The sequence below is a fragment of the Cibotium barometz genome, chromosome 9 (assembly GCF_041138505.1).
Source record: "Cibotium barometz isolate CiBa-2024 chromosome 9, ASM4113850v1, whole genome shotgun sequence".
In the NCBI taxonomy this organism is placed as follows: Eukaryota; Viridiplantae; Streptophyta; class Polypodiopsida; order Cyatheales; family Cibotiaceae; genus Cibotium; species Cibotium barometz.
Window position 1 is genome coordinate 28,721,103 of NC_141054.1, and position 10,459 is coordinate 28,731,561.

Genomic DNA, 10,459 nt, shown 5'->3' on the forward strand with positions numbered 1-10,459 from the left:
GCTTTTCCCCAAGTGAGTAATCCAGTAAGCCAATGCGATGCACATAGTTGTCAATGTCAATGCAATGTACATAGCTATTAATGTCATGATCATAGTTAATAATATGTGCAACATAGGTATGTCTAGCCGACATGCAACAACATATGTAGCAACCAATATAGGTGTATGGCTTGGCGTGAAGGACCTTAGATCATACTCTCTTACCCTTCAATTCTTTAAATCCTACCATAACAAATGATAAACATATGTGAGGTAGAGATGACCGATGGATCAATCACAAAGAAGGATCGCTCTTACTACTGAGGATCTAGTCTAAGAAGAGCCGTCCACCTCCCCTCGAGGGGTGCAATATTAAGAAACCCTATGTATCCTGTGCGCTCAAGGCGTATTTAAAAAACCCCATACCTGTGAAATTTTCATGAACAAAATGGCCGCTTTTTCTTTAAGGACTTACGGTTTTCTTTTTTAAATTTGATTTGTTGTTTAATGTATAATTAATTGCATGTGTGTGTTTGCAAAAAGATATTAAATATTTTGGATCCCAACCTCGGTGATGGTTGTTGAATCATGCAAAGTAGTCCTTCCCCCAACATGTTCCCATGTTATCCAAGAGAAAGGAGAAAAGAGTAAAGAAGATTATTGCATCCTTGGCATACTAACGAGACACACATGTAATGTCTTAAGGTTGCATTTTCTCGAAACAATAAGCTAAGTGGCCTAAGGTCTCACAATTGGCAAAAGTTTTTATAGGTATATACAACCTATTTTTTCTCTCGGTTAAAATACATATATTCATTACTAATATACATGTGTCAATTATAGTTTGTGCTTCCTATTACAATTAAAGATTGTTTAAGTGAAGACATTAGACGTGCTATTTACAAGATCCGTGCCTTAGTTTGATGCATATCCTTGAAGGAGATAAACTTGCAAATAGTCGAGAAAATGCATTGCTTTAAAACAAGATCTAGACGGCCAGCATATGAATACACTCTTATTTCAATATTTTTACACCAACGTTTTTTTAAAAAGAAAACCTTAGGGTTCAAATGAAGCTTTACCTACACTCTGCGTGGCAATAATTGGATTTGCTTGCAAATAATTGCCTTTCTAATCAAAATGTTGGATTCTCTAATCTTCTCTCCTTGAACTCACTACTACTGATGCATCGAAGTGTCATATCCCAATTGGGAGATCTCTAGATGGTTGTTCTTTGTTAATGTTTTTTTAATTAGCTTTTTGTATACCAATTGGCACTCTGTATACATATATATACAAAGTGGGAAAGAGGGTAGATACACTAATGAAGGACTGATGTCCCTCAACTCAATCTAGGCCGTCGCTCTAGAGTTCAATGCTTGACTAGTTTGCCTATCAAGCTGTACATATTTGGGATAAATACTTAGAGGTATAAGTGTGACTAATTCCAAAATATTTATACACTTCTAAATTCATGTAGGAAAGGTGTCACTTTGTGATGGAATCTTGTGTAAAGAGTTCAAGAGGATTTAGAGCTCAGTTAGCTTGTTGAAAAGTCCGTCTTATATCTTATATTGGTGGGAGGAGGAAAATTGTCTCCTCCAAAAAATTCAAGGATACGGAAAAACTCCGTGTTGAAAATTACTATTGACACCTCAAACCATAGTGTGAAGAAATGATGCAAGGTTAAGGAAACAAATGGCTTCCGAACACTCTAGTTTTGAAAGAAAGACCACATTGCAAGACCGAGTGTGTCGATTATGCGAGTATTAGAGAGCCATCTGAGAACCCTAAAGTAGGTATTCAAATTTAAAGGTTTGCGTTCTCCACGCAGAATTCAATCTTGAAGCTTAATCTTTGTGTCGGGACTCAGTCCTTGCAAACGAGCCCAGCTGCCCAGCAAGGCCTATAAAAGACATAGGGCAAGGCATATCAGACGTGCTATCCTGGCATTATAAATAATGGCGGCAAACACATTTTTAATTTCCTTCATAGTAGCTGATGCTCTCCTGGGGCAGCTAGCTGCTGGACGTGTCTTACGGATCAGACTTGCAACCTATTATCTTGATTACAGGGGTACTGAGAGCAACTTACTATGCACCACGGAACTACCGTATTTAAGTAATTAAGCAAGATAAGATGGCCGTTGATGATGTCTCCTTTTTGCAAAAATTGCGTGCTCCACCACGCTCCATGTAAAGGGGGTATTCACAGCTAAAGTAGAAAATTCTTGTGTTATTCGTGAAAAATTAACAGGTAAGGTTACCATGTAAAGGGGGTATTCAGAGCTAAAGTAGAAGAAGAAGCGTGATATGCCTGTGTAGCTAATTAGTTTGCAAAAGAATGTAAAGATAATGTCACAAAAACAAGAGAGGCAACAAGGGCCTAACCAAATTCCACAATGATTATAACTAGGCCATGGAAAAGTTATAATGAGTGTAACTAGTCCATGGCCAAGTGGATGGCTAGAGAGAAGGCTTACAAAGAGCTCCTCCAACAACATAAAGAAAACATCATCTCCAAGGCACACGGCACTTCGGATCTGAACTTGTAAACTTTTGTTGGAAATCCAGGATCTGTTCTTGTATCCAGGCTTTTTTAATATTAGTATGTAAAACATCTTCTTGGAGATGTTCCATTATCTACCATAAGGCCAAGGCTATTACCTTGCTTTGGATTGATGGTAATTACACAAGCTCAATTGTGGATCTATCTATCCAGTTTATTTTACAGAGCCTCCTTCTAAGCTATCAGTGCCCATAGTGTATTGTTTACATGCTGCACACTTTAAAATGTAATTACAAGCACAACATGTAGTAGGATAGCATCCAACTGATCAAGAAAAATAAAATATTTTAAACCTCATACTATCTAGATGTGGATCTAACCTGCTAGATGAGTTTTAGAGTTGAAGCATGTAGTTCTTCAGTTATGATGGGATTTTTTTGTAGGGTCTTTCTGATTGACTTCCGATGCCACCCTCTTCTTCGGCTTCTCTTTTTGTTGGGAGCACTAATATGCAATGAACAAAACATGAAGCCATCATTAACAAAGGTCATCTACAAAGCTAATATGACAGAATTTGTGAATTAAGGTTATGTGGGGTGTGATCAGTACTGTGGGCTTCAAATCTCAATTTGAACCTTTAAAAGAACCCATGTCATTGTTGGGATCACTGATATGCAATGAACAAATAATGAAGCCATCATCTACAAAGCTAATATGACATAATTTGTGAATGAATGTTATGTGGGGTGTGACCACTACTGTGGGCTTCAAATCTCATTTTGAACCTTTAAAAGAACCCATGGTCCATCTTTAAGAATTGGGCTCAAAGGATCTCTTCAAAATTATTTTCTTCACTTGAATTAGAAGATGCCTTGAAGCCGAAATTAATTTTTAACTTCTAAAGTAAGCTATGAGCCACCTTTAGAAATTGGATTTCAAACACTGCCACCCCAAGTAGTTGTGGACTTTAATAACCTTTAAAAAACCAACCTTTGAAAATTGGATTCCACAAAAAGCCACCCAATTGAAGAACGGGTTGACACATGTATATTAGTAATGAATATATGTATGATAAAGGAGAGAAAAAAAAGGTTGTATATACTTGTAAAAACTTATGCCAATTGTGAGACCTTAGGCCACTTAGCTTATTGTTTCAAGAAAATGCACCCTTAAGACATTACATGTGTGTCTCGTTAGTATGCGAAAGGATGCAATAATCTTCTTTACTCTTTTCTCCTTTCTCTTGGATAACATGGAACATGCTAGGGGAAGGACTACTTTGCATGATTCAACAACGAGCCCATAAAGCTTCCATCTTTTCAACAACCTGTGACTCATCTGGAGCACCCTTATCTTTATCTCCAATTAAATGTTCCCAAATGATACTCCTGGTATTTTTGAATATATGCATGGGATCGAAGAGATGATTAATTAATAAATCATCCAGTAAGGAAATTGGGGAAAAAGGAGAGCATCTTGATTCCAATTATAGGTTCTTCATTATTGTTTGCTCTCCATAATTCCAACCAATCACTTGCCATTGTTCTACGAGGTGATGGTTTGAGATCTCCATCCCATAATGGATGATGCAATGGGAGAAATATTACATGCCCATGTTATATCATCTTCTTTGGAGTAGGGGAACAATGTGCTGCTCCAACGGGGTCCTCCACAAATAGGACATGCATGGTATATCCACTGTGGTAGCAAGGCTTATGTAACACCATTTAGTTATATTATGATCATGTGAAAAATCTATCTTTAATGTTAAAAAATCTAAATTTGTTCCTAACCTAATCATTAGCCCAAGCTTGGATAGTCATGCATAGTCCACATCAATGTTTCCTTTATAATTGGCTGAGGACATTTAGACGTCATGAATAGGGATGAGTGCCCATATGTTTTGTAGTTCTTCTACTAAGGGTGCCATCATATATATCTCTATGTTTTAAACTCTTCACCTTCCAGGTAATAATAAACCAAGAAAGAGTTGTCTATTTTTAATGGTCAACCATGGAAGGACATTATAATTTACCAATACCACTACTCCATGTTGTGGAATAGAGACCAAATGGATTAACACCATCCATTACCGAACTGAGATGTATGTATCGAGGCTCTTCCTTAAATTCAAGCCATGTCTCCACATAGTGTAATCAAGAGTAGGAAATGCATAAGATCCTGAGTCATTAGCTCTGCTATGGACTTACACTTAAACATGTGTTAGATTCCTAGAATGGTTAAGATGCAAACTGTGAATCAAGTTTTAGCATGCCAGGTCATTATCTTGCAAAGAGTTTCTCTTCAATACTATTTTATATTTTAATATCCTTGCAAATTATAATTGACGATGTGAGGTTACCTAGCTTATTTTTGAAGAGGATGAGATTAAGAAAGAGAAAGAGAAAGAGGAATTAGAAAGAAGATATAGAGACACTCCCATTTGACCAACCATACAATGATTACAGATTGAGAAACAACATGCAAACCTATAACTTTGACATTTTTACTCCATCAAACAATGATGTTGCACTAAGAGTTCAAAAGATGTGCTTCCTTGGACATCATGTCTTGTCCATCATGTGTATTGCCTTCAAACATTTCTTTGATTTCGCTCTTCCACAAAATATTTTTAACCGTGTGGATCCATATTCTCTTGCATGCATGGCTCTCCCTAACTTTAAATAAGACTCTATTGCGGTGGTGAGAACTAGTAAACTAGCAAGTGAAAGTTGAAGTTCTCTACTCTCTCCTTGATGTGCTCACCTATGTTTAGGTTTTGACTCACATTTATTTGGTTTCTGACTCCTCTATGAGACAATTTTGTTTTTTGCATAGTAAGTATTGGGACCCAAGAGTTGCACATTCCTCTCTCGAGGCAACCTCTAATCACACGAGGGGGAGGAGTTCTACATACTTGAGGACTCTCTATCAGCCAGTTACTCCGCAACAGCTGATTCTTCATTGAACTCAAACCCACAACCAATAGCCATCTTAGAAAGCTCTCCCAGAGGTCTTCCAAATCTGAAGAATGTGATAGATTTATGCTGCCCCTTTCAAGATAACAAGGATCATTATATATCTTGAATCCTCTGTAGTATGAGACAATTTGATAGTCACATAGTCTTCATCATATGTCTTGCTACTAACAATCCCCGAGGTATTATAGAGAATGGGAACATAGTCAAAGAGAAAACTGTCCATATTGGACTTCTAGGGCACCACCCCAATCACAAGCCCATTCATTTAGGTGAAAGAAATCAAGTTAGGCTAGGTTGGGTCTTTGATCTTGGCAATCCATTCTGCAAAAATAATGAGATAATAGAGGGCAATTACAATGGAAAATATATCATTCACAAAGTGTGATTTTGTATGATAATAATATATAATATCATCACAATTATCAATGTAATAATCAAACATTTTATATATCAAATGGCTTATATTACATACAATACACAATACAAGTAATGTGATTTATTATTGTTATTATTTCATGATGTGGTATTAATACCATGTTAATAATAATAATAAAGCATTAATATTAATGAATAACATATATTATGACTAATGAGTATTATATCAATTGTAAAAAATAATCAAAATCAACTTTTGTAGTATAACTAATCTATGATTGTTTTATAGTTCAACATGTCCAAGCCATAATGCCTCTGTGTTCAGTGTCCATTGCCTCACTAGATGAGCTCGATATCTCAACACTCCCCCTTGAGCTCAACTCCATCTCATGTACACCAAGCGAAGCCTTGAATCTACCGAGCTTCTTTGTACCCAATGCTTTGGTGAAGATGTCAGTGACCCGATCCTGTGTGGTGACATAAACAAGGTCATCTCCTACCAAAACCTTCTCTCTGACAAAATGGTAGTGGACCTCTATATGCTTCATGCGAGCATGTTAAACTGGGTTCTTGGCCAACTGTATACTGCTAATGTTGTCACAGAAAATGACAACTTGTCTATCCACTAATAGACCCAAATCTGCAAGTAGCTTTCTCAACCAAGCTACCTCACATGCCATAGCAACACCTCTGTACTGGATAGAGCAATCGTAGGCTGCTTCTTGCTGCTCCAAGTCATAGTAGCACTCCCCAAAGAAAACATGAAGCCACTAGTAGATCTTCTATCTGAGATACTACTAGCCCAATCAGCATCTGTGTACCTATGTACATATATCTCTGTCCCAGTTTCATAAAGTAGTCCACAATGGAAAAAGTAGACCTCACATACCTCAGTATGCGTCTTAATGCATCTAAATGCGGCTTCCGAGGAACCTGCATAAATTGACTCACCAACCCAACAGCATAGCTCAAATATGGCCTGGGGATCATCGTGTAGATCAAGCTTCTTACTATGTGCCTATACATAGTAGGATCCTCCAAAATCTCTTGTGAATGTGCACTCAACTTGCCATTCTGATCCAATGGCACTGAGATAGGCTTACACCCTGTCATACCATACTTGGACAACATGTCGAAGCCATATTTTCTTTGCACTAATCCAATACCATGTGGTGACCTAATCACCTCAATGCGCAAGAAATATCTGAGCTCCCTAGATCCTTCATCTCAAACTTCTATCTAAGCAATATCTTTCCATCAAAGATCTCTGCATCATGGTCCTTCGTAATGATCAGGTCATCTACATAGATGACAAGAAGCACAACCCCTCTATCACTGTGTCTCACATACAGCGAGAAATTTACATTGGCTACATGAAAGCCAATAGTGGGAAGATATTCAAAAATCTTGTCAGACCATGCTCTTGGTGCTTGTTTTAAGCCATACAAGGCTTTCTTCAACCTGCAACAAACATGCTCGGGGTGACTCAGATCCTCATAACCAGGTGGCTCCAACATATACACCTCTTCCTGCAAATCCCCATGCGAGAATGCATTCTTTACATCCATTTGATGTACTAAAGACCATTGCTTTGACGTAGCCATTACTATCACAACTCTCACTGTTGCCATCTTTTGGCAACTGGGCTGAACGTTTTCTCATAATCAATGCCATATATGTCTGCGCATATCCTTTGGCTACCAATCTAGCCTTGTACCTGCTTATACTTCCATCACTATTATGTTTTACTTTGTACACCCGCTTGCATCCAACGGATTTCTTGCCTTCAGGCAATTGCACTAAACCTGAAGTCTCATTTCCATATAGTGCATCCATCTCCTCATCCATAGCTTTCTCCTAACACACATTTCCAATAGCCTCATCAATGCATGTGGGCTCTACAACCTGCACAACTTTTGCCATGTATGCATAGTGATGTGCCACATAACCATCATAGGTAAACCTCTAAACAGGATTCTTCACTCTCCCAGATCTTTGCAGCTTTTCATTCATGGCTTCCATAGCCTTCTTTACACCGTGTGTTCTCATAGCTGGTATCCCAAGATCCTCATCAAGGCTCATTTTCAACCCTGTCACAATTCCTTAAGTCTGCATAGACTTCATTCTTTGCACATTCACATGTCCAATTCTTTAATACCAAATGTCTGTGTCTATAACAATTCTTGAACCATTTGCAAACATCGCAGCACTCACTTCAGGCATGTTTACATTCAATGTAAACATTCTGCCCACTCTATTGCCAATGTGTATGCAGATCTCGTCTTAAGTTTATCACTTTCCTCAAAAGGGTCTGAGCCAGAGGCCTTACTAACATGCTTGCTTTGTTCGTTGTAGGGTGTCCTCAAACCATCCCTACCTATATTGTGCACGCTACACTGGTTTTATTAACATAATTAAACGAACGTTGACGGCTATCAATACAATCTTGCCGTACCCACCGTCAGAAAAAAAGAAAGAACAGTTGGTCCCCTTAGGAAAATCTCTTAATTTGTCTTTACATTTTTTTGTTCGATAATTCTTACTTTCATCCCCTTTAGATCGATAATTACCAAGAAAGTGTTTTCTTTGCTTTGGAAATAACTCCTAGCTTAATTTGTCTATACATTTTTTTGTTCGATGATTCTTACTTTCACCCCCTTAAGATCGATAATTACCAAGAAAGTGTTTTCTTTGCTTCGAAAATAACTCCTAGCTTCTAGATGCTTTAAGCTACTTGAGTAAAGTGTAACCAATTTACTGTCACTTTGTAGTTAACCTTCATAACTTTTCTAGTTTATAAGTGTATGCGAGATGATCATACTATATCTATGTATATTTATAACATACTATCTAATATAGTCAAATTAAAAAACAATCATAGATTAGTTATACTACAAAAGTTGATTGTGAATATTTTTTACAATAGATATAACACTCATTAGTCATAATATATGTTATTCATTAATATTATCAACTACTAATAATGATTATGCTTTATTATTATTATTCACATGGTATTAATACCACATCATGAAATAATAACAATAATAAATCACATTACTTGTATTATTTATTGTATGTAACATTAGCCATTTGATATATTAAATGTTTGATTATTACATTGATAATTGTGATGATATTATATATTATTATCATACATAATCACACTTCGTGAATGATATATTTTCCATTGTAATTGCCCTCTTTTATTTCATCATTTTTGCAGAATGGATTGCCAAGATCAAAGACCCAACCTAGCCTAGCTTGATTTCTTTCACCTAAATGAATGGGCTTTTGATTGGGGTGGTGCCGTAGAAGTTCAATATGGACTTATGATTGGGGTGGTGCCGTACAAGTTCAATATGGACCGTTTTCTCTTGGACTATGCTCCCATTTTCTATAATACCTGGGGGATTGTTAGTAGCAAGACATATAATGAAGGCTATGTGACTATCAAATTGTCTCATACAGAGGAGTCAAGATATATAACGAGGACTATGCAAAAAACAAAATTGTCTCATAGAGGAGTCAGAAATCGAATAAATGTGAGTCAAAACCTAAACATATGTGAGCACATCAAGGAGATAGTAGAGAACTTCACCTTTCACTTGCTAGTTTACTAGTTCTCACAACCGCAATAGAGTCTTATTTAAAGTTAAGGAGAGCCACACATGCAAGAGGATATGGATCCACATGATTAAAAATATTTTATGGAAGAGCTAAATCGAAGCAATGTTTGAAGGCAATACACATGATGGACAAGACATGATGTCCAAGGAAGCACATCTTTTAAACTCTTAGTTCAACATCATTGTTTGATGGAGTAAAAATGTCAAAGTTATAGGTTTGCATGTTGTTCCTCAATCTGTAATCATTGTATGGTTGGTCAGACGGGAGTGTTTCTATTCTAATTTCTCTTTCTCTTTCTTAATCTCATCCTCTTCAAAAATAAGCTAGGTAACCTCACATCGTCCATTATAATTTGCAAGGTTATTGAATTATAAAATAGTATTGAAGAGAAACTCTTTGCAAGCTAATGACCTGGCATGCTAAAACATGATTCACAAATTGCATCTTAACCATGCCAAGAATCTAACACATGTTTAAGTGTAAGTCCATAGCAGAGCTAATGACTTAGTATGCTAAAAAGCAATCTACAAATGTTATCTTATGCATTTCCTACTGCTCATTACACTATGTGAAGACATGGCTTGAATTTAAGGAAGAGCCTCGATACATACATCTCAGTTTTGTAATGGATGGTGTTAATCCATTTGGTCTCTATTCCACAACATGGAGTAGTGGTATTGGTAAATTGTAATGTCCTTCCATGGTTGACCATTAAAAACAGACATCTCTTGCTTGGTTTATTATTACCTGGAAGGTGAAGAGTTTAAAACATAGAGATATACATGATGGCACCCTTAGTAGAGGAACTACAAAACGTATGGACACGCATCTCTATTCATGACATGTCTAAATGTCCTCAGCAAAGTATAAAGGAAATATTGATGTGGAATATGCATGACTATCCAAGCTTGGACTAGTAATTAGGTTAGTAACAAATTTAGATTTTTTAACATTAAAGATAGATTTTTCACATGATCATACTATAA